Below are 24,550 nucleotides of genomic sequence, written 5' to 3'. Positions count from 1 at the left end.
AGGACATGTAGGATTTAGAAAAGAAATATCTGAGACGTTTCACCAGTATGCTACAGTAGATGTTTGGATAACACAAGTCCTGCTTCACCCATGAATGTGTAGGATGGACCTAAAAATGTGTTTTCATATATGTGTCTGTATGTATATATAAGAAATATAAAATTTATTTAGGAATTTCCATCCCATTTTTTGGCCGCAAAGTACCCATCTCCTGTTCCTTGGTTTTAATTAATCAAAAAAATGAGAATGCAGTGACTTGCTGCATACTGTTGTAATGATGAACTGAAAGAGAGAGAAAAAACCCTGTAAAGCCCCTTGGAATAAAAAGTTAAGTAATATAACATAGCAAAATTTGGCCATGATTTCCACACTGGAGGAAAAGTCCAAGGAAAATATACCTTTCCCTAATGTTTTCTTTATGGAAATCAGATGCTCTTTAGTCTAAGAGGTATCTCTGATTTCTTTGGACATATTATCTACCTTTCCCCAACACAACAAAAGAAGGAGAAAAAAGCTGTACTGTAAAGAAGCCCTCAGCGAAACTAACATTTACCACCACCCCCAGGCCCTCCTTTTTACACCGGAATGATCTTCACGGCCAAGCTAATGCAGCATTAGAATGGCAATTAATTTTCTTCGACTTTGTGTTTCCATAGAGGTAAGTGGAAAACTAATCCTGCTTAACCTTTTGGTTTGCAAGCCTGGGAGGTTTAAAGGGCAGTCAGATGCAGAGAACAGGTTCCTGTACTGTAAAAGCAAAGGGTTGTAACTGTCAAACTGATATGATTTGCTTCTGTACCCACTACACTGGAATTGTTATATCAGGATCTCAATCTTAAACTGAGTACACAATCCCTTAGCACATTTGTAAAATAATTGTTTACTGAAAATCTGTATTTATTTATTTATTAAATTTATTAGTCGCCCATCTGGCTGGTTATCCAGCTGCTCTGGGCGACGTACAACATAAAAACATACAAATTACATTAGAGCATTAAAAATCTCAAACAATAATAATAAAACCAAACCCACCCCAAAAGCCTGCCTGAAGCCAGGCTCTTCTAACACTTTCAGGTTTTCTGAATTTAATAACTCCATAAGCATAATGTTTGATGTTTAAAAAACTGCCCTAGCTGTACCTCCGAGAATACTCAATGAATCACTGGAGACTAAAGAATAAAATGTGTTGTGTTTAAGAGTGTCCATGAAGAAGATTCTAATTTGACCCTAATAAAGTACACTTCTGTCCACACACAGAGATTTCCTCACCTCTGTTTCCTCTAATTGTGCCTTCCACTTTCCACTTCTTCTCTCCTCTTCCTCCTCCGCTTAAAGCCCTATGAGGCTTGGAACCTGGATATCCAACTTGCACAAGAAACTGTTTTGCATTTTAAGATCGGGGCTAGTGGCAGGTCTGGTGGCAGTGGCGGTGATGGGGAGCTGCTGCAAAATGCCATCCTGTAAGCCCCCTCCTGTTCCTGATGCCCTGTACTGTGACAGGAAAAGGTGCCAAATTCGAAAAGGACCAAATGTCAGCTGGGCCTGCAATGGAAGAATCAGGAGCACACTTAGAGTACACTCCTAATTATTACTTTGCAGCTATGGATTGAAGTTAACCCACCTGATGTCATACAATGGCCCCACCCACCTGGTAAAGTGGCCTGAAGAGTTTTGGTCACTTCTCAGTCTGGCCCTCCAGCCAGATCCATATCCCCAGCCCTGCAATATGGCAAGTGTATTTGTAATTTTTCCCAGTGCAGTGGCTTAAACCTTTGGGATGTCATAATTTCCACACTGAAAGTCACAGTGATCATTGCTGGACTTTTGCACCAGTGTGTCTTATCAGGCATCACCTTCATTCCCGCCAATTGAATTCTTTAATGCAGAAAGAAAAATAGATCAACTGCTTATTCAACTCCCTTTCAGTGAAGGAGAGACATAATAGCTTTAGTGCTGTGGGTGTTAATAGAATATCATTCAACTTTGTGCTATTTCTTGGCTCTTGTTGGATACCGTGCCAAAAGAATTCATTAAAATATTTTAGCTGTGTGCTTAGGAACAATTATCGTGTAGAAATTCTGATTATTAAAATATGCAAGGGGGACAGGAAATAAAATGTGTAACTGTTAATATGAAATGTGTGTCTAATCAAATGTAGTTGGGAATCCTCCCCCCGCTACAAAGAAAGCAAAAAAGATCCAGAATTATGGCAACCAAGAGGTCTTCTGTATCTTTAAAAGTTGTGCAAGGGGAAGGGAGAATTACAGAGTTGCAAAAACACCTGCATTTGGCTGACTTTCTCTTCTCTTAAAGATACAGGATCAGTCTCAGGCCAAGAACCTGGCAACCCTAATGGAGAACCTTCATGACCACAGGAGGCTTCCCACTTCAGTCACTCTCCAAACCTGTGATGGGTAACAAGAAAGGCAAAGGGGGGGGGGATCTGGCACAGTCATCTCCACTTCCCCCCATTATGTGTTTATAGACTTAGGGTAGTAACACACTCACTGTTCTGCCGGTTCAAGTGTGTCTCCTCTTTTCTGAAAATGGGGGCACAAGGAACTAGTCAGTCCCTTTCCCTTTTCAATACCTAATGGGAGCAGCTGGTGTGCATTTTTTAAAAATCCAGCTTCAAAGAGATTTCGCAACTGAATGGCAAATCAACCGTTTCCCCCTCCAGGTGTGGCTTATAGAAACACTTTAATGTGGCAACTAGTGTGTTTACAGCCTTAGAGAACACCTGAGGAAGGATTAAGACACAGTCCTGCCTCTCCAGGTGGGGAAAGATCTGGATAGTCTAGTTCCACAGAAAACTATACCTTATACTAGGCCCATCGAGGCCAGCATTGTCTCGACTGGCAGGAGTTCTTAGACAGATATCATTCCCATCAGCTGCCAGGGATTAAACCTGGGAACTTTTACATGCAAAGCATATGCTCTACCATTCAGCTATGGTCCTTCTTCATAATGCAGGGGTGGAGAACCTTAGGCCTGGGGCAGAGCTTGGAAAAGTTACTCTTTTGGACTACAACTCCCATCAGCCCACTCCAGTGGCCATGCTGGCTGGGGCTGATGGGAGTTGTAGTTTTAAAAAAGTAACTTTTCTAAGCTCTGGCCTGGGGGCTGAATGCAGCCCTGCGGAGTTCTCTGTCTGGCTCCCAGGACACTCTCCAGGTCACACCCCTCATCACCACCTGGTCAATGCCCTCCTGGAGTAATGACCATGATATCTCTCTCTCTCTCTCTCTCTCTCTCTCTGTGTGTGTGTGTGTAAACTGTTCCCCCAACTTTTTACTCAGGCCCCACCCACCACTAGCATATGGCTGTGGGAAGGATCTCCCCAAAGGGTTCTCCATAAAGGAATGTGACCCTTGGGCTGAAAAACATTCCCTACCGCTGCCATAAAGAAATAGCAGCAAAGTTGGTGGGGGAAAGGAGGAAGCACCTGGGCAGAGATAATAATGCATGAAAGAGCACTGTCCAGAAAGCAACTGAAGATAAGATGGAGAGAACATTATCTCTGAGCCTAATTCCCTCCCGTGCCCTCCCCATGGTTGCTTGGGAGGGGAAGGAAGGGTTCTGCCTCCTTTTGTCTCCAAGCCAACTTCTGAGAGACAGGGGGGGACAGGTTGCTTCTTGTACCGGTTGTTCCTGCTTCCCACTCAAGCACTGCAGTTCCTCAGTCCCCTCCAGGCCAGGCCTGACACCTGTCGGCTGCCTTCTGTGATATTCTTTCATCTGGAACCTGGTTTGAGGTTCTGGTGATTTATAGAAAGGGATCAACATTCCATTTGTGATTTTGAGAACTCTGAAGTGATCTCTGTATTATTGTTATTTTATTTTTTCACATACTTTTTATTATTAAATGTCCGATTCTTGTTGGAGCCTCAGAGTTCCATACAAAATGTCATGGGACAAGTTCTGCTGCCAACTGCCTCGGTGGTGCAACACTATTAATTCTGGATTAAGTGCTGAGGTATAAAGGAATGCCATTTGATCTTTGATGCATGTTTATTTCCACATATCACAAAGCACATAGTGTTTATATTGCTGCTACTTTATACATACCAGAGCATATGCTTGCATCCTGATATATTACTCAGGCTTCAGAATAGCATCACAATGACTTATGGCTGGTCCTCACTTTTGTGGCTTGTCTGCTACTTCTGCATAGTCCACACTGCACTGTAATATCTGAAATGTGGAGTTGTTATGTAATCTGATGCTCCCATGCGGTCCCAGGTGTGTCCAGTGCAGCATGGCAGAAACCTGACCATGCTGAAACAGCAACCATGCTACTAGATTCATGGAAGAATCAGCTCTTTGTTAATGCACTCTGAGATGTTGTATGCTTACTTTCTAAGGCTACAGACTAGGTATCAATCTGCTGATGCATTTGTGTTACGTTTACACCGAGATTGAGCAGGCAGGCTATAAGGAATCAAACCATAGCCATTAAGTCCAAATGTAGCCTGCATGGTAAGACTGTTCACACAGCAGCCCTCCTTTCCCTACCATCACAAATCAACTTTTGCAGACCACAGTCATACACAGAAACAAAATGCCTTTGGAACAAACAAGTGTTGGTAACCCAAGCAGGTGAGACAAGCCATGGCAACCTTGGCAGCATGGTACCACCAAGATATTTTGGACTACCATTCCTATCAGGCCCAGCGTGCTAGTGCTGGCTGGGGCTGATGGGAGTTATGGTTCAAAACATTTTGAGGGCACCAGGTTGATGAAGGCTGAGCTACAGGTCAGAGGGGAAGACACCCAATCCTCCAAAAGCCTTCCTAACCTCAAATTTGATATTAATAAGATCCTCAGGCCTGAGAGCATTCAAAGTGAGCATATCCATGGGGTTTCTAGATGAAAAATGTTTTAGAGCGTAGGTTAGCCCTACATCCCATCTTTAGTTACGGGATCCTTGATGGTCCCCAGAGGAAGGTACAGGGGAACCTAAAATCACACAGAATGGGGAAAAAACCACTTTTTAATCAGAATAGTGTTGTAATAATGTGCCGTGGTTCACTGGTAGAGGATCTGTTTTCAATGCAGAAGGTCCCAGGTTCAATCTCTGGCAACAGGTAGGGCTGAGACAGACCCCAGGTCTGAAATCCTGGAGAGCTGCTGCTGCTGAGTTTCCCACATTTGGGGAAATTGCAGGGGTCAGCGCACCCAGAGTGGAATGGATGAGCCTCACCCTGGGAAAACCACCTTCATGATCACGGTATCTCCCCTGCCAGGTAAGAGCTGCTGCCAGTTAGACCAATGGTCTGACTCAATATAAGGCAGCTTCATATATTCCTATATGTGGCTGGAATTCCACACAGTTTGGCTGCCTAAATCTCATTGACATCATTGGAATTTAAGCTGCTTTACCGTGCACAGATTCCAGCCTTTGGCTGCAGCCCAGCACAGTGTTATGGCTGCAGCCCTATACATATTTCCCAGGGATTGAAGTCCCACTGAACTCATTGGAGCTTACATCTGAGTAGACATGTATAGGATTGCACTGTAAGTGTGCTTAAGTCCACTGAAACCAGTAACCTTGTTCATTATGCTGTAAGTGAGATGAAAACTAACAAAACCGGGGGGGGGGGGAGTTTAGACTAGATATAATCCTGGAAGGAAAAGTTTTTTGGAAGTTGTGAAAATAGGACAGACCATGCCTGTTTGTTTCCCTTAGTGAAATTATGCCTTGAGCTGGCCTCTGTTAGCTGTTAGTAATAAGTTGGAAAGTCTGCTGCTTGTAATGGGTCTGTCACTTTTGGTTTTAACTGGTGCCTTGGACCTGTTGACAAGAAATATGAGAGGATTCACATGATCGGGTCATGAGCACACAAGCCTTCTATCTCCTGCAGGCAGATAAATTTGTGGCATCGTTTCAAGGAGGTGGCCTTGGAACAAGCAAGCTGCCTTCGTTGTGGGCTCTGCTTAAACTTTAGCAGTAATTAAGGAGATTCTCCTTTCACCATTGCACAGACGGAGCAGACCTTCTGCATGCAAACTGTCATAAGCATTTGGCAAACCCCAGATACCCTTTCCTCACTCTCACACTCTCTTTTGGCGAAACATGGAACAAACTATGCATATCGGAGAGTGCTGCAAATGACAATAACGTAATAAATCAGCAATAAAGAAAATATATTAATCTACTTTCTGAAGAATAGTGCATGATTCCAATAACATTTAAGTACCTTTAAATCTCATTGACTTCAATGGCAGGAGCAGGATAGGGTATAAGTTAAGTATGTGCTTAACTATATATTAAAGAGAGGCTAACTCTGCCTATATTCATTATTATTATTATTATTATTATTATTATTATTATTATTATTATTATTATTTATTACTTACTTACTTACTTAATTAATTAAATTTATATCCCACCCTTCCTCCCAAACGGAGCAGACTGGTTTACATGCAAAAGTCACAAGATTGCAAGATATACTCCAAGAAGGACTAAGCAAAACGTTCTGTTCTATGGTTTTGCTCTCCTACCCCTGAGCCCTAGATATTTCTTTAGGGCTTATGAGCTATAGAAACGAAGTCGAAGGAGCTCATGCCAGAAAACTTTCAGATCTTTCAAGTAAATGGGGAAGGGGAGACTTTTCCTCCAGGGACGATGACAATACATTCAACAGGATCTAACAACAACAACAACGCAAAGGCAGCAGTTTGCATGTGGGCACAAGGGGAAGAGAAACCAGTCCCCATGAGTTACTGACCAAGTTAGGGCAGCAGGAGACAGGAGGCAGCGAAGGCGGAGGAAACTGACAAGGGGAGAAACTTACACGGCAGCCTTCGCGCGGCTCGCAGGATGGGCTGCAAGGGTGATGCAATTGCGGATTGCTGGCGGACTGGAGAGCTCGGCATCCGCGAGTGGAAACCTCTCTCGGCCCTCGAAAGCCCAGCGCTCCTCACCTTCCTGGAGGCGCTGCGGCTACAGCTACAGCTGAGGCGAGCAGGGGATGGTGGCGGCAGCCTCCGTCAGCTCAGCCCAGTCCTTTGGGTGAGGCGCAATTGACTGTCAATGAGGCTTGCATCCGTCCGGCTTCGCCCCCTGGATTTATAGCCAGGGACGCTGCTCGCTGCACGGCTCCTTTCCCATCTCTCTCGCACTCCGCCCGCCCCACTCCCTCCCGGGAGAGCCCCTTCTGGCCATCTCCTCTTCCCCCGCCCCATTTCCCCTCCCAACACACGAATGATTCAGCCTCAACTCCGGTCCTCTTCTTTGCACCCCCCACTTCCCCGAGCCAAGCTCCTTAATGAAATTGACCGCCCCCCCCCGCCCTGCGTGTCCATGTCGCTTGTTCGTCTCCCTGTCGCTGCAGGGAAAGGAATCCATCAGCCCACCGGGGTGCTCTGCACTTTCAGGTCATCTCCGGATCGGCCGCCTTTGGCTCAGGAAACTTCTCGTCCTACTTCTCCCGAAGTTAGAAGGAGAGGCGAGAGCAAGGAGAAAACGATCCGCCCCCCTTTTTTAAAAAAGGGATGTCATTCGAAAGTTTAAAATGCTTATCCCAATAGCTGTGGATTTGTTTTCAACTCTCGCATGTGGGTTTGTGCGCGTGTTCCTCCTCCCCCAAGTTGCAACGAAGGCAGAACGGTGCAGTCGTGTGTTTTCTTCTGGAGCGACAGGCACCGATTTGCAACAGGACGACAACACAGAGAGCGAGAGGGCGAGGATCCACACCTTAAGCCGAGTCCAGCACGCTCTGCCGAGCATCGCACGAGAGCAACGTTGTGTTTGAGGCCCCCTTGTTGTAGCTTGAGCTGGGCGTTCCACGTGGACTGTGAGATATTTCGTCCCCCCCCCCATGCAGCCTCTGAAATTCCTGTACAACATTGGGGGTGGAACATATTCTTGGGGGGGGATCATTTGTGGAGAACATTGGGTGGGTGGCTGAGAATCTAAGCGATACTTTGAAAAATGTATATATTAAAAAAAATGCTCCAAACTGTACTAGAAAGTTTCTCGTATGGGGAAGGGCTATAGCTCAGCGACAGAGCATCAGCTTTATATACAGAAAGTAGCAGATTCAAATCCCTGGCATCTCCGGAGTAGGGATGGGAATGTCCCCTGTCGGAAGGTCTGGAGAGCCGCTGCCAGTCAGTGCAGACCAGGCTGGTGCCCTCCAGATATTTCGTGAGCTATGATGGCTGGGGCTGATGGGAGTTGTGGTCCTAAACATCTGGAGGGCACCAGGTTGGGGTAGGCTGGCATAGACAGCACTGAGCTAGATGGATCAATGGTCTGACTAAGACAGATTCCTATGTTTCCTATGAGGTACCTAAAAGCTTAGGTTCACCTACACCTCATCATAAAATCAAATGGTAAGAGGGAAACAGGCAGCCAGTGGGATAGTCAGGTAATTCTAGGTTCTGAACCGAATGGTCTGATGTCCCTCACCCCTCCTCTTCTGGTGGCAATGTGTGTTACCTGCTGCAGCTGAGGGTCCTTGTCAGTAGTGTAGTGGCAAATTCAGAAGTGCAGGGTCCCTTTAGGGTAACAGCCATACCCCCCCCTTTTTTTGCTGTGGGGTTGAGAATGAGATCCTTGCTAATGCCTTTTCCCACAACAGACGTCCCTAGGAGCCAATCAGCATGAAAGGGGAGAGTGTTGGCTACCGAGAAGAGTTTTCTGACTCTGATTGGCTCCAATCAGCTGGAAAGGACAAGGAAGCATGTTAGAAGACTCTTCTTAGTGGTTAATACACTCCCCTTTCATGCTGGTTGTCTCATAGGATGCTGGAGACATAGGGACCCTGCTGGGACCCTTCTCCCAAAAAAGTAAGAGGTCTAAGACTCTCCGAGACCCTGGACGACTACATCCCTGGTCCTTGTGCTCAACCTGGACATCTTATTTATTATTTGATTTATATCCCACCCTTCCTCCCAGCAGGAGCCCGGGGTGACTTCTTCTTGTCTTGGTTGCACTGTTGGCAACTGCTTGAAACCAACAGTTACTCTTGGAAGTTTCTCTTCTAGTGCTGGGTTTTGAATTACAGGGGAACCCACCCCCCAATTGTAATAGATTAAAGACTGTGATCCTATATTAACTTTCCTGGGAGTAAGCCCCATTGAACTTAGTGGGACTTACTTCTGAGTAGTGATACATAAGATTGCAGTTGTTCACACATTTCTTCAATGCATTTTTGTATGTTATTTTTGTTGCGCTGTGTGTAGTTTTGTTGCTTAGTTTTGTTTAAAAGCAGCACCACAGCAGCAGAGAGTTACAGCAGATGTTGAAATGCGAGTGTGCCAGCATGTGCGTGCGTTTGCCTAAGAAAGCAGGCTTTTACCCTGCATCAGCATCACTGAGACTGGAGACTTAGTAAAATAAGAAAAGCTACTTAGAAAAGGCATACCTAGTTCTAACTAACTAGCTAAGCTGGAGGCGTAATGCCCAGGTGTAGGAGTTAGCCCCATGCTTGGAGAGAGAGCAGAGACAAAGGGATGTCTCCTCTCTCCCGGACAGCCAGAGGACAAAGGAATGGAAAAGGGCAGAAGGAGGAGGGGCAGGTAACCTTCCCTAAAGACGTCACAGTCTAGCGACAGAAGGAAGTCAGTCAGAGCATCACAGGTAAAAGGTAAACAAGCCTGTCCATCTGGAGGACCCTAACTATATTTCCCTTCTGGAGCATAAACAAAAGAACAAAACAGGAGTTGCTCTTGCCCCACTTCCAACAATTTTCAAGAATGTACACATTTTTATGCAAGCTTTCCCCTAATTTACACATTTTTGTACGCATGACAGTATATATGTATATATATGACAGTTTTGAAAGCAACAAACAGAACTTCACTCAAGCTTGCTCTGGATCTCTATAAGGATTCCGTTAATCATCTAATATATATATATCAACGAAATTGTGATTAACCAAACAGAGGTTTTTATTATATTAACAAAACGTGTCAGCTTCTGCCTTCATCAGCTGCCAACATACAAATGCTGTTACCAAAGTGGCAGTTATAGAGCTTTGAGGATGGAATACTCAGAGGGGCTTCACTGGCAGAAGCTAAGTAGTGGTGGTACTGTCCTCCAGGTTCAGGCCATGTGGTGCCAATGTGTCCAGAGAGTAAATCCAAAAGTTCTCCCTTTTGGTCAGTGCTGCTGGATCTGGTGGCATCTCTGTCGCTGTAATGGAAAAGTCCAACAGGCTGTGACCCTCAATGTTAAAATGCTTTGCAACTGGTTGCTCCACTTTTTTTGTCAAAATTGCCGACTTGTGGTTCCTGAAGTGCGTGCGTAGGTCAGTTGTGCTCTTTCCTACGTATTGGATATGACATCCTGGTCTTTTGCACTCGATGATGTAAACTATATTGCAGGACCTGCAGGTGATGTTCTGTTTGATGTAATATGTCCTGCCTGTCCTAGTGCTTGTAAGTGGCTGTCTCCCTGAGGTACACACAGGCGATACAGCGTTTGGAGTGACAAGGATGAGACCCTGGATTGGTGATAGGTGGCTTAAGCACAGCTCTCACCAACAGTCTGCGCAAATTAGGAGGTTAGGAAATGCTACAACAGGAGGCCTGCTGATGGCTCTGGTAAGATGTTCAGAGTTTGCCAGCAATGGGTAGCTCTCCTTGATTGCTCGGAGATGCTGGATGGAAATCTACCACAAATGGAATCCGTTGCTCTCTGCGCTTTGACACCTCAGTATGATGGAGGAGGTTTTCTCTGGACAGAATGGAGGCTCGGTGGATGTTGCAATTCATAATATGTGGAGAATATCCTCTTTGAAGAAGGTGTTGTTTAAGTTCACTGATCCTTCTCTGGTATTTATCTTCAGTGTTGCACTTTTGGACTTTTCCATTACAGCGATAGAGATGCCAGCAGATCCAGCAGCATTGACCAAAAGGGAGAACTTTTGATTTACTCTCTGGATGCATTGGCACCACATGGTCTGAACCTGGAGGACAGTACCACCACTACTTAGCTTCTGCCAATAAAGCCCCTCTGAGCATTCCATCCTCAAAGCTCTATAACTGCCACCTTGGTAACAGCATTTGTATGTTGGCAGCTGATGAAGGCGGAAGCTGAAACGTTTTGTTAATATAATAAAAACCTCTGGTTAATCACAATTTTGTTCATATATATATATATATATATATATATATATATATATATATACACACACACACACACACACAATGTTATATATATATTATATTAATATATATTCTAATATATATATTATTTATGTATTTTAATTGTATTTTATGTATTTTTATTTATTTTAATTTTTTATTACCTTTATTGTGTACAATTTTATTATGTATGTGTTAGATTTTATTGTAAGTCACCCTGAGTGCCCTAGTATAGGGTAGAAGGGCGGGATAGGAATGAATGAATGAATAAATAAATAAATGTTAGAGCATGCATTTTGTATATAGCTTAATGTCTGCAAAAGGTTACTGAGATGCACTACACTCTATCCCACTGCAGGGGGTCTTGCAATATATAAACCTTTCCTGTGCACAACATCCCATCCTACATAATGATATACATCCTAAATACAGCGTGGATGACAATGTATAAAACAGTGGTAACCGTGGATCATAGAACCATAGTGGTGAAGAGTTGTCATCCTCATCAATATTGTCGTCATCATCATCATCATCAATCTTTATTTACAGTGAACTGACCACAAATATAAAACATAATGCTGGGAGTTATAAAATAAGACTACATAGTAACACAGAGTACAACGAGCAACAAACTGGATTATATAAACAAGTCAAGTTATTTAATTACCGTTGACAATCATACAGGGTCTAGTTCGGATGGCCAAGTTCAGGAATTTTGCCACTTGCTCAGTAATTGCCTTATCTGAACCCTCAAGTAAAACAGTCAGAAGGGACTCAAAAGAATGGCCTGGAAAATACTGCATAATAGGGTATATTGGGTCTTTTCTGGCCCCTTTGTAATAGCTACAATTAAACAGGATGTGTGCAATAGACTCCACTTTGTCATTATCACAGGGGCAACATCTGTTGTTTCTTGGAGTTTTTTTATATCTGCCATCCAAAAATTTAGAGGGTAAGACATTAAATTGAGCCAAAGAGAATGCCCTCCTATACGTGGGAATTAATAACTAGCTTAGGTAGGGCATCCCATCATTGCGAAGAAAACCTGATAGATCCAGTGACTGGGGAGAAAAAGGACCCTGTGCGGCTGCAGAGAGCTCTTGGTTATCAATATCCACTAGCCTCTGTTTGACAATCCCTTTGGCACTTTCAAAATCCATAGGAAGCAGATCAGAAGGGGAGAGGCCTACAGAAATAACTTTTTTCACCACTGTCTTTGACCAAGATGACCCCCCCCCCGGAATCTCTCACTGCCTGAGATGTAAGGGAGCTATGAGTAAGCACCAGACAGCAGTGAAGCCAGAGGTGAATAGCATAAGTCCAGGCTAAGCATTTTAGGGAATTGAGGCCAGCCTCTAGATTAAGGGAGGCTCCAGAGACACAACTTGGGACACCAAAGATGGACCTAAGGAAAAAAGGATTGAATTCCTTCGAGTGAACCCTTGAAATATGGAAACCAAATTGATGCCCCAAAAAGAATCAGAGGGGCTATTTTAGTTTTAAGATGACCGCTGGCAGAATTTTTCCGCCCTTTATAAAAAAGAAGCGGGTCAATGTGCCTATGTTTTTCTCAGCTTTGGGCTTAACATATTTTTCCTGGGTTCTCCAACTTGCTGCTTTCGTGGAACCAAATACCCAGGTATTTATAGGAATCAGCCTGTTCAATTCTATCATTTCCCATAAACCAAGAATATCTGACCTTTCTCTTAGAGAATACCAGTACTTTGATTTAGAGTAATTAATTGTGAGAAGATTTTTTTTACAATACTCCAGAAAGCCACTCAGTCTCTTGAGGCCCAGCCGAGTTTGAGAAATTAAAACCGCATCATCTGCATAGAGCAGAATAGGTACCTTTGCATGCCCGATCTTGGGTGGATGAGATTGTATCTAACCCAAGAAGGGGCAAACTCTTTGCAGCCTTTATAGATCTAAAATCTGTGTTTGATTCTATCTCTCGTGACCACTTGTGGAGCAAATTAGAACTGCACTCTATTGAGAAAAGGCTACTGTTCCTGATCTGCACATTGTATGACACGTCCACTCAGGTACACTGTAACAATCGAGGTCACTTTTCTAAAAAGATTATCTCCTCACATGGTGTTAGACAAGGATGTGTCCTTGCTCCCACTTTTTTCAATCTAAATTTGGCTGATCTTCCATCAATATTGTCACTTCTGTATCACCTTTTTGAACATTCAAAATGCTTTCCATATATCATCTCAGCAACCTTTAAAATTCTATAACAATCCCCATCTTGCAGTTATGAGCCTGAGAGATCATGAGTTAATGGGAAACGTATCTCGCTAAGAAACATCTTGCTGTACATCTCACACTCATACAGACTGATGCTACTATACATGTTGTTTACTTAAAAACAAAAACACTGAATGCAATGAGGCTTACTCCCATGTAAGTGTACACAGGATTGCAGCCACTACACTACACTTTGTCTGATAAGAGATCTTTAATCAACACCTAGATCATTTATAAATCTTAAAAATAATGACGAAGGTGGTGGTGATGGATATATGCTGTTAAGCTAATACAAGTTCACTTGGTTTGCTGTTAATGTTGAAACCGGAGTGACATATGTTCTTCAGCAGCTGTTCATGTATATTCAATGGGGAGTAGTCTGGCAGCATGTGTTTGCACATCTGTTTGCTAAGTCAGAAATTCAAATGCACTTCAGAACTTCTTCCAAGGAGAATCATGTCTTCCTCTGCCCCATTCCTTGCCACTTCCCAGCAGCAAATAAGCTACTCAGAGACACAAATATAGGTACTATGATGGACTTCATGTGTGCTTAGGCTGTCAATCCTGAGCTGTGTTTCCATCAGCAGTAAAGCTTTTGACATGTTGGTGTTCTGGAAAGCTGGTTTACATGAATGTCTCTTTGCGCAAGATGAAGTTCTTGCAAGCAGTGATTCATTTAGCAGTGACTGATGTGCACACACCCAATACTTCTGTGCAACATTATGCTGATGTAATATTTTTCATTTAACATGAAGGGGGCGGCGGAATCCTATCTCCACCAGAATTAAGTTGTGGTGAGATCTGCAAAGAAAAGACCCTTCTGTTTAAATGTGTCAGTGTTACAAGTTCTGCCCTTTTATGATTAACTAGCTGTGCGTAGAACTAATCTGTATTTATTTAAGCAGAACAGTTTATACAGAGCTGCAGTCAGATGTGGTTGAACTTCTTATTAGAGATACCACTGGAATGAGAAAGGAACGCCAGCCTTCTTTTTCTTTACTGTTTATTTGCATGATCAGCACTTTCTTATTAAAGGCATGTTTGCTGCATGTAGGAGGGGAGGGAGGGAAACAGGAAGGAGCAGATAAAATCTTTGCGCCTGCAAAGTCTATCATCAACCTGAGTAGGAACAATTGGTCAATACCTAGACAGTGTTATGGAAATATGTATATGTATGCAGAGGTACTCAGCGGCTAAGTTGCATGTGTCAGTGTGTGTATTTACTTTAGAAGCAGGCTTTTACCCTGCATTTAGATCACTTAGCCAAATAAGAAAAGCTACTTTATTTATAGGAATACATAGTAGATAGGAAGGCATTCCTAGTTTTAACCAACTAACTAAGTTGGAGGTGCAATGCTTAGGCTTGGGTATTGCCCTCATGGCTCAGGAGAGAGAACAAAGAAAGAGATGTCTCCTCTCTCCTCAGACAGTTGAAGAAGAAGACAAAAGGAAGGAGGGGCAGGTCAGCTTCCCTGAGCATATCAGTTTACAAAGGAAGGAAGTTAGGTAGAGAACAGCACAGGTAAAGGTAGGCAAGTCTAGCCAGCTGGAGGACCCTAACTCTATCTTCCTTCTGGAATACAAACAAAAGAATCCAAACAGGACTTGCTCTTGCCCCACTTCCGACAGACAGTGCCACACAGAGTTCTAGACAGAGGTGGAGTTTGAGCTGTCCTTGATTGTGTCCCATTAGTCAGAGCTCTCAGGTTGCATTCAGACAGCAGTTTCTTCTGTTTTCCTGACATTTCCTTACCTGATAATTTCCACATTTTATTTGATGTTTCAGACAATGTAAAAGCTATTTCTGGAAATCTAGTGGAATATAAAGGAAGTGTCATGCTCATTTACATGTTAATTGCTTCCAGAAAAAAATGTTTGCATTAACCCAATATACCGGCATACAGTTCTTTCCTGCCATTTTTTTGTGGGGGAATTGGGAACAGAAGTGCCAATGTGCAGAAAGGGTGGGGGAGCAGTGGCATGTCCAGTGGCATTTATTGTGGTTCCATAATGCAACAGGTACTGCAGTGTGAAAGGAATATTAGAAATTGGGACAGAAGTGCTGCCATTATAATCAGTAAAACTAACGCAATAAACTCCATGTCTGAATGCAGCCTTAGTCTCCCACTTGGGTGCCTTTAGTGGCACCCCAAATCCATGCCCTATGGTGGTTTCTTTCTGCCTTCTAATAAAACAGGGGTGCTTAACCTGTTGTCTATGGAGCTCTGGGGGCTCCATGGATGGGCTTTAGGGGGTCTGTGAACCATGCACATAAGAACATAAGAAGAGCCTGCTGGATCAGGCCAGTGGCCCATCTAGTCCAGCATCCTGTTCTCACAGTGGCCAACCAGGTGCCAATTTGTGTGTGTGTATGTTTATGTGCATTTTTCTGGGGAATGGATCTATAGCTTTCATCAGATTCTCTGTGACCCATAAAAGGTTCACTGTTATAGAGCCACCTCTGTTTCTTTCAAGTTTGTGAACTTGTTCCAGTTTTTGAAGGGGAAAAATTTCTCCATGGCTACAGAGTGCTGCATCCATCTTCACATATCCACAGCTGCAATTTTTCAAGTGACGGTTGCTCTCATATGGAATGTTGCTAATGTGTACATCTCTGCAGTCTGAAATGACATGTGGGAAGGGAAACAGGAGAATTTGATTCCGTTTGCATTAGGTAGGTGAATATACCTAATTTGCAGTTTCTGGAAAAAAATGTGCAGACTGAAACACAGTCATCTTTTAAAATTTGCATTTCTCAGAATTTTGCAATGCAGTTCTCCAGCAAAGTAATGTGTACAAAAATGCATATATGAGGTAAACTGTGCATATGAATATATGAGTGAAAATAACATTAAAATATATTATATTAGGGAAAAGTGTTTTTCAAAAGTGCATATATTAGGAAAAATGGCAACACTAAAATGCTGATGAGTTTTCATAAGGACTATAAAAACTTGCCAACTGATATGGAAATGTGGACCACTAGACTTTTGCTTGGAAAAATGAGAAACAAAGAGAAACAGAAATTAATTGATTTGCTTGGAGAGATGGGCGGTTGCCCTCTAGATTTTGGAAGCAAGAGGATAGTTTCTAGTTGTGCAGCACCTAACCAGAATTTGGCATATTTTCAGATTTTAGGTACATAGCACTTATAAGCCCCATTGATGTGAATAAAAGAGTATTAACCATGTGCTTTACTCTTCTACTGAAATCACTGAGACTTTTAAAAAAGTGATTGATTTTGAGGGATCAGATGCAAAAGGGGATAAGGCTTCTAGGTTAGGGAAGAGCGAATTTTAGCAGACATGTTACCCCTGTTGAAATTCTCTCTTCTACAAAAAAATATTATAGGTGCAGGTGCCCTGTCCTCCCTTGCATCAGGCCACCCTTGTCGGAGCATGTCCTATATTTATATCACCTGGTCTAGTTCAAGTATACTTTTATTGTTTTCAATTAATTAGTATGTTCCCTTGCATTGTCTTCCAGACCAATTTTCTATTGGAGTATTTTTCCCAGTATTGCTATTAACCCATGTTGATAATTTCTCTAACCTTTATTTTAGCACATCTTGAGGACGGGAATGATTGCCATAATTGTTTCCTTGTACCTCACTGTGGTTGGTCTAGTTCACTCTGTTATTTTTCTGTTGACTCTGAATTAAACAGGACATCCATCATTTGTAAACAATAGTGGGCTAAATTAATCCCGGATGAAAATCTATTGGAGCAAATGGAGTTACCAACATTCTATCTCTATTCAGTTATTCTTTGCCAATCAAACAGCTCATTGAAACAGTGCTAATCATAAACATAGATTTCCAACAATGAACTTCCTATTTACTTTTAAATTATCCCAAATAGACTCTAATATAAAACAAATAATCTGCAATGTATGGTACAGTTCTACTTCCAAATACTTCAGTTCACAAGGTACTAGAGAATGTTGTTTGGTGGTCAACATTTCTTACAGGACTTTCATTCTTCCTCTGTTCTCTCACAAGACATTGCTTGGTATGCTTACCAGTTGCTGTCATAATGGAAGTGCTTGACAAGCTTGTGTAGTGGCACTAGCATGTCGGCATTCATAATGTTTAGAAATCCATGTTTTCCTAGAAAATATAGCATACTAAAAACTGGAGGTGGCCAGACCCAGGGTTGATTCAGTGGGTCTTCTAGCATGATTTGGTCAGACACAAGGAGATCAGCCTCTGCCGACTGAGGGAAATTGTTTATGGCTGTAGTAAGGTAATTAACAAATAACGGTCAGCAACTAGGCTGTAAATCTGTCAGGCTTGAGGCAAGGAGGCCAGCAACTAGAGTAAGTGTAAATACCGAGAGAGTGAAGAACAGGGAGTCCTGGGAAGTCCAAATCAAGGTAACGGGGATCTGAGGAGACACAGCAAGGTCAAAGACATGTGGTCACAAGCCTGGCTGGCTACAAGGAGTCATGAAAGGGCAATGTTGTTTCCAGCAAGAGCCCCAAACCACTCACAATCTTTTAAGCTCCCCTCCCTGGTTCAGGTGCTAGCAATCAGCCCTCCGACTCCCGGAAGCTTGTAGCCTAAAATGGTCAGAATGCCTGCATTGCTCTGCTACTTGCAGGCGTCTCTGCTGTGCAGGGAGTGGAGGGGCCTCCTGTTTATTTCCTGAGTCTGACTGAGGGGCTCCTATATCCTGAACATCTTCTAGTGATGGGAGGTCTACAGCTGCATCTTGGATGGGTCTACTTGTTCCCTCTCCTGGGTCTGTTGTGCCGATCCCCTGCTCCTCATCCTCCTCTGAGGACTCATCTGAGGGAGGCATGACACAGGACAGCATAATGGTTCCCTCGTATGTTTAAAAGATTTGGGGGGGCCCTCGGGAGTAGACTTTGGAATATGCAGGGGCTGCAGGGGGAGAAGAGAAACAAAAAGTCTTATTGTGCAATTTCCTTTGTGCAAGAAGGTGGGCATCACTGAATTCCACCTGCTGGTGTTTTTATTATTCTATATCTCCCTAGGAGCCCTTGTGAACAAAAAGATGATTCTTAATTTTAGTAAATAATAAATAAATTAAATACACATTTAACATGCATTTTTGGTTTAGGGCAAAGAAATCTTTAAAAGTACTTCCGTTCAACATCCCTGCTCAGCAGGACAGATATAATAGTTTTACTTTAACCCTTTATTCCACGTTGTTGTATGAGGGCACATCAGACCACTGCCTAGCAGAAGCTAAGCAGATCTGGGTCTGGTCAATTAGTAGACTGGAGACTTCCTGGGAATTAGAAGTATACCACATTGGATTTCATGATGGAAGAAAGGTGGGATAAAAATGTTAGGTTGGAAAAAGAGAGAAAAGGTCATGATCTATACAAAGCTAAGTACTTAAAATCCCATTGATTTCTCTCAGCTGAAATAACTGCAGCCTTATAGTGATTTTAAATCCTTTATTTCCCTTGGCGAAATTCTTATGGTGACAGCATTCCTTACTTATTTAACATACTTTTTCTTTCAGTTTACGACTCTTACACTGGAGAATAACAAATAGATGTGACAAAGTGCAGAAAGGGGCAACCAAAATGAGCCTGGGATTGGGGCATCTTTCCTATGAGAAAAAAAGCAGAAGCACTTGAACTTTTTTCATATAGAAAAAGATGCAAACAAGCACAGTTCTATGCATGCTTACTCAGAATTCCAGGGTATGGTCTGAAGGCACATGAGGCCACCACCTTGTGGAAGCTAAGCATGCCTGATCAGCACCTATATGGGAGACCTCCTGTGATCCACATGTATGCCACTTTGGGATGCTGGAAAGGTACAATATAAATGTAAGAAAATAAAAATGAGTAAGTCTCATTGTGTTCAGTGGGGCTTCTTCCCAGGTGCATACACATGGGATTGCAGTTTGAGGGAACAACATAATCATAGAGGTTTATCCATGGTGTGGAGAAAAGGAATAGAGAAAGTTTTTTCTCCCTCTTCTGCAACAATGGAATCAGCAGTCACCTAATGAAATTGATTGGCAGTGGATTTGAGAAAGATGAAAGAAAGTACTCTTTATCCAGTACATTTTTCATTTATGGGATTCATTCACTTCTGCAAGATCTGGTGGTGAGGCCAGGTTTAGATGGCTCTAAAAATAATTCCATGACTACTGGGCAGGCTCAGTTCTCACTGGGCTGTTTTGGGGGGAACTTTTCCTTTAGGTTTTTCTACAAAAGAGTTTTTGAACTTCTGCAGATCTTGTGGTTACCTTGAATGTGCTGATACTTCCATATTGTGTGTGTAGTTTTGGCTGCATGAAGGATGGCACTCAAAGAATTGGATTGGAATTGGAATATAGGGTGATAACTAAATACAGAACCTTCAGGTTCAGTGGCTGTAATCTATGGAATAACTACTGCTGTGGGTGGGTAGTGAGGGAGTCCTACTGCCTTCATGTCCAGCTTGTGGGATTCCTGGAAGCCTCTGGCTGGCCACTGTGGGAAACAAGATGCTTGTCTAGATGGACCTTTGATCCCATCCAGCAATGTTCTTCTTCTTTGCTTGTGTTGGTTTCACCTCTAGTAATGTTTTTCAGCCATAGATTACCAACTTCTTTAGGTCATCCTTTCCATGTTTCAAAAGTGCTATGAAATTACATAGTACTTTTCCCCCCTCAAAGCTGACCACACATATATAAATCCTTTATCTTCATTGCACATGCCTGAAACCCACCCAGACTGTCAATTTCCTCGAAAAAGCAATTCACACCCACCTGGCATTGTTCTCCAGCTCTAAACTGAGCTGTTTTAAGAATATTTGGGGGGACATAGTTCCCTTCCCATAGATTAAGAGCTGCAACACAGAACAACCGTTATTTGAATGTTGTGTTTGTATCAGCAACATCAGATTGTTGCTTTAATTGTGATCCAACCTTGTTTCTAAATCTATTGTCTTACAATGACAGTGATTAGCTAAATTGCCCTAATGGCCATGAGGCAGAATAGCATCTGGCTGCCTTGCCTGACTTGTTCAGATCCGAGTGAGAGAGAGGATAGGAAGAAGAGCCTCAAAAAGGCAGACCTAGAAAAGAGTATGGACCCAGTCAACCAGGAGCAAGATCCTCAGGAGGAGAAGGATGTGGGGAAAGGCAATTAGGAAATAAGGGCTGCAGCTTGGGATTCTGTTTCCTGACTCCTAACTGAGCAGAGCAGAGGAAGCTGTCTCAGCTGGTCCACAGTGCTGTTTATATAGAAGACATATGGTAAGTGGAGTGAAAGAGGAGGGGGGAGTACATGAGCAGTAGAATGCTGGTTGATTGACTGAGCGTTTGAATGGCTGGGAGTATAAATGGAAGAATGACAGTTGAATCTGGATGGATGTTGGGAGTGTGGAGAAAGAGGTGTTTGAGGGTGGAGGTCAGGAGTGTGGAGAAAGAGGGAGTTGGAGTTCTGATTAATAATAAGTCAAGTACAAAACAGGAATAGATGAAACCATACGCTTGTGAAACATTCTAAAACTAATCTTGTTATTTCTGATATTTAATAAATACTTATTTGGTTTACCAAAGGCCTGATCCTTGGCTGGGGGATATACATACCAGAAGGGAGGGCAAGGTAATTACCAAGGCTGAACAGAAACAGTATCTAATGGTGGCAGCGGTGAAGGGAGGAATAATAACAATTCAAGTATCCAGAGCAACCCAGAGTTGTATGCGTTATCTATAAAGATACAAGGGGGTTGGGAACAGCATAAGCATGCAGTCACAAAAGTAACCAGCTAAAGAGAGACTCAGGCAAAGTCTCTGGGAGTATTGGTTATAGGATGTGACTGGTGGTGCTGCCTAGCAGGGGGATCTAGTGAGATCTGTGCTAGAGCGGAGTGAGAAACCATATAAAGGACGGTCCGGACTGGTGGTATCCCTGGTGGTGCCTAGTGAAAGGCAGTAGCAACAAGCAGGTGGGAACCTGACAGGGAGAACCAGGGAAGGATGTCACAGAGTTCAACAGGGGAGGTCAAGGGGGAGGTCCCTAAACAAAAAATTACTAATTCTTCTTGTACAGTACACCACATATCAGTGGGACTCTCAAGTTTACCCTGAAGTAGGACAGGACAAAGCACAGGCCACTCCAAAACAAGTAGTTAGAAAGATACAAAAGATAGAAGAGAGTATGACCTGCAAGGTGTGTGCCATGTTTGTTTTCTTGCCTGAGAACAACATGGTGTACATGTGCAACAAGTGCAAGCTCATGGCACTGTTGGAAGAAAAAGTGAGAGGCCTGGAACGGCGGGTGGCCACACTGAGGACTATAAGGGAAGATGAAGAGTTCTTAGACAGAACTCTGGAACAACAGCAGCAAAGAGAAGTGGAAGTGGAAGAGCAACAGCATGTAGTAGCAGAAGAGGAGACTGCTTTGGAGAGGAACAACGAAGTGGGGAAACTCTGTGGGAAAGGGTGACAGGAGCAGAAGAGATAGAAAACACCCTTCACCAGTGGAACTATGGAACCGCTTTCAACCACTTGCGGATGAGACTGGAGGATAGCCTGTGGTGGAAGAATTACTAATGCGCAGAGCATGGGAAACAAGAAGGACAAAATTGAACTTTTCTGTCAGGAGGGTAATTATGACTTGATAGGTATAACTGAAACTTGGTGGGATGACTCCCATGACTGGAATACAGCAATTGAAGGATATAACTTGTTCAAAAAGAACAGAAGGAATAAAAAGGGAGGTGGAGTCACGCAATATGTTAAATATATATATCCCTGCATAGAAATACAGGAAGATGACCTTGGTAGCTCCTCCAAGAGTATCTCGATTAAAATTAATGGGGCAAGTAATAAAAGGAGTCAACTACCAACCACCCAATCAAGGAGAAGACGAGAATGTAACTTTTGAAAAGCAAATTGCCAATGTTTCGAGGAAGCATGATGTAGTAGTAATGGGGACTTCAATTATCCCGCTATCTGTTGGGAGACAAATTCTGCCAAACACAGCTCCTCCAAGAAATTTCTGACTTGTGTTGGAGATAACATTCTCTTACAAAAAGTGGAGGAAGCAACCAGAGGATCAGCTATCCTGGACTTGATTCTAACCAATAGAGATGATTTGGTGGATGAAGTGGCAGTTATGGGAACTCTGGGGGAAAGTGACCACACCATACTTGAATTCTTGATTTTAACAGAAGCAAAAGCTGAGAGTAGCCATAGGCGCACCCTAGACTTCAGGAAAGCTGATTTTAATAAACTCAGAACAATTGTAAGTATAGTTCCATGGCAAGATACCCTAATGAGAAAAGGAGTCTAAGATGGGTGGGAGTTTCTAAAAAAGGAAATTCTAAAAGCCCAATGACAAGCAATTCCAACAAGGAAAACAGGGGGAAAACAGCAAAAGAAGCCAATGTGGCTTCACAAAAAGCTTAGAGATGACCTGAAAACAAAAAAGGACACATACAGGAAGTGGAAAGAAGGCCAGGCCACAAAGGAAGAGTACAGGCAGGTATCACGGAATTGCAGGGATGGTGTCAGGAAGGCTAAAGCTGAGAATGAGCTGAGGTTAGTGAGAGATGCTAAAAGCAACAAAAAAGCTTTCTTCAGGTATGTCCATAGTAATAGACAGAGAAAAGAAATGGTGGCACAGCTACTCAGTGAGGATGGCAAAATGATAACAGATGACAAAGGCAGAACTGCTCAATTCCTACTTTGGCTCAGTCTTCTCCCAAAAAAGGGACTATGACCCTCCTGGGAAATATGTAGAAGGGACAGGATTGGAACTTGAGGTTAATAGACAAATGATCAAGGAATACCTAATCACTTTGAATGAGTTTAAATTGGCAGGGCCTGATAAACTGCATCCTAGAGTATTGAAGGAACTGGCTGGAGAACTCTCAGAACCGCTGTTATTATCTTTACAAAATAGTGGAGTACTAGTGAAGTGCCGGATGACTGGAGGAGAGCTAATGTTGTCCCTATCTTCAAAAAGGGCAAAAAGGAGGAACTGGGGAACTACCGACCACTCAGCCTAACATCAATCCTTGGGAAGACTCTGGGGCAGATTATAAAGCAGTCAATCTATAAGCACCTTGAAAACAATGCAGTGATTACTAGGGGCCAACATGGATTTATGAAGAACAAATCCTGCCAAACTAATCTTATTTCGTTTTTTGATCGGGTAACCTCCCTTGTAGACTGTGGGAATGCTGTAGACATAATATATCTCAACTTCAGCAAAGCTTTTGACAAAGTGCCCCATGATATTCTGATTCGCAAGCTAGCTAAATGTGGGCTGGATGGAACAACTATCAGGTGGATCCACAGCTGGCTCCAGAATCGTACTCAAAGAGTGCTTATCAATGATTCCTTCTCAAATTGGGCAGAAGTAATGAGTGGGGTACCACAGGGCTCGGTCCTGGGCCCAGTGGTCTTCAACATTTTTATTAACAACTTGGATGAGGAGGTACAGAGCATGCTTATCAAATTTGAAAATGATACAAAATTGGAGGGCACAGCTAATACCGTGGAAGACAGAAACAAAATTCAAAAGGACCTTGATAGGCTGGAGCATTGGGCTGAAAACAACAGAATGAACAGGGATAAATGCAAAGTTTTACACATAGGAAAAAGAAACCAAATGCAGTTATAAGATGGAAGATACTTGGCTCAGCAATACGACATGTGAGAAGGATCTTGGAATTGTTGTTGATCACAAGCTGAATATGAGCCAACAGTGTGATGTGGCTGCAAAAAAGGCAAATGCTATATTAGGCTACATTAACAGAAGTATAGTTTCCAAATTGCGTAAAGGATTAGTTCCCCTCTATTCAGCGCTGGGTATGCCTCATCTTGAATACTGCATCCAGTTCTGGTCTCCACACTTCAAGAAGGATGCAGATAGACTGGAACAGATTCAGAGGAGGGCAACAAGAATGATCAGGGGACTGGAAAGAAAACCCTATGAGGAGAGACTGAAAGAACTGGACATGTTTTGCCTGGAGAAGAGAAGACTGAAGGGAGATATGATAGCACTCTTCAAGTACATGAAAGGCTGTCACACACAGGATGTCAGGGATCTCTTCTCGATCATCCCAGAGTGCAGGACCGGAATAATGGGCTCAAGTTGCAGAAAGCCAGATTTCGACTGGACATCAGGAAAAACTCCCTAACTGTTAGAGCCATACGACAATGGAACCAATTACCTAGAGAGGTAGTGGGCTGTCTGACACTGGAGGCATTCAAGA

General features: G+C 43.0%; 2 protein-coding genes and 1 pseudogene across 7 annotated transcripts in view; all 3 read right to left on the bottom strand.

The window, feature by feature from the left end:
- Positions 1-6,877, bottom strand: part of LOC133389396 (carboxypeptidase B-like) — a 246,433-nt gene extending 239,556 nt beyond the window's left edge. For both annotated transcript variants that reach the window (XM_061636984.1, XM_061636987.1), the window contains exon 1: positions 6,798-6,877. The gene's annotated coding sequence lies outside the window, so the exon portion shown is untranslated. The remainder of the gene's footprint in view (positions 1-6,797) is intronic.
- AGTR1 (angiotensin II receptor type 1) overlaps positions 1-7,007 on the bottom strand; it is an 88,233-nt gene extending 81,226 nt beyond the window's left edge. The window contains exons 1-3 of one of the 5 annotated variants that reach the window (XM_061636991.1): positions 6,798-6,866; positions 4,069-4,194; positions 1,270-1,542 (exon numbers count right to left, since the gene is read on the bottom strand). The gene's annotated coding sequence lies outside the window, so the exon portion shown is untranslated. Of the gene's footprint in view, positions 1-1,269; positions 1,543-2,508; positions 2,527-4,068; positions 4,195-6,797; positions 6,880-6,927 lie in introns of those variants that run through there. The other 4 variants (XM_061636989.1, XM_061636992.1, XM_061636993.1 and 1 more) reach the window with 4 other exon arrangements.
- On the bottom strand, positions 5,105-5,254 carry LOC133389867 (U1 spliceosomal RNA; annotated as a pseudogene).
- Positions 7,008-24,550: the final 17,543 nt, after the last annotated feature.

This window comes from Rhineura floridana, chromosome 7 (assembly GCF_030035675.1).
Source record: "Rhineura floridana isolate rRhiFlo1 chromosome 7, rRhiFlo1.hap2, whole genome shotgun sequence".
Taxonomy (NCBI): Eukaryota; Metazoa; Chordata; class Lepidosauria; order Squamata; family Rhineuridae; genus Rhineura; species Rhineura floridana.
This window is presented reverse-complemented; position numbering and strand designations above follow the sequence as displayed.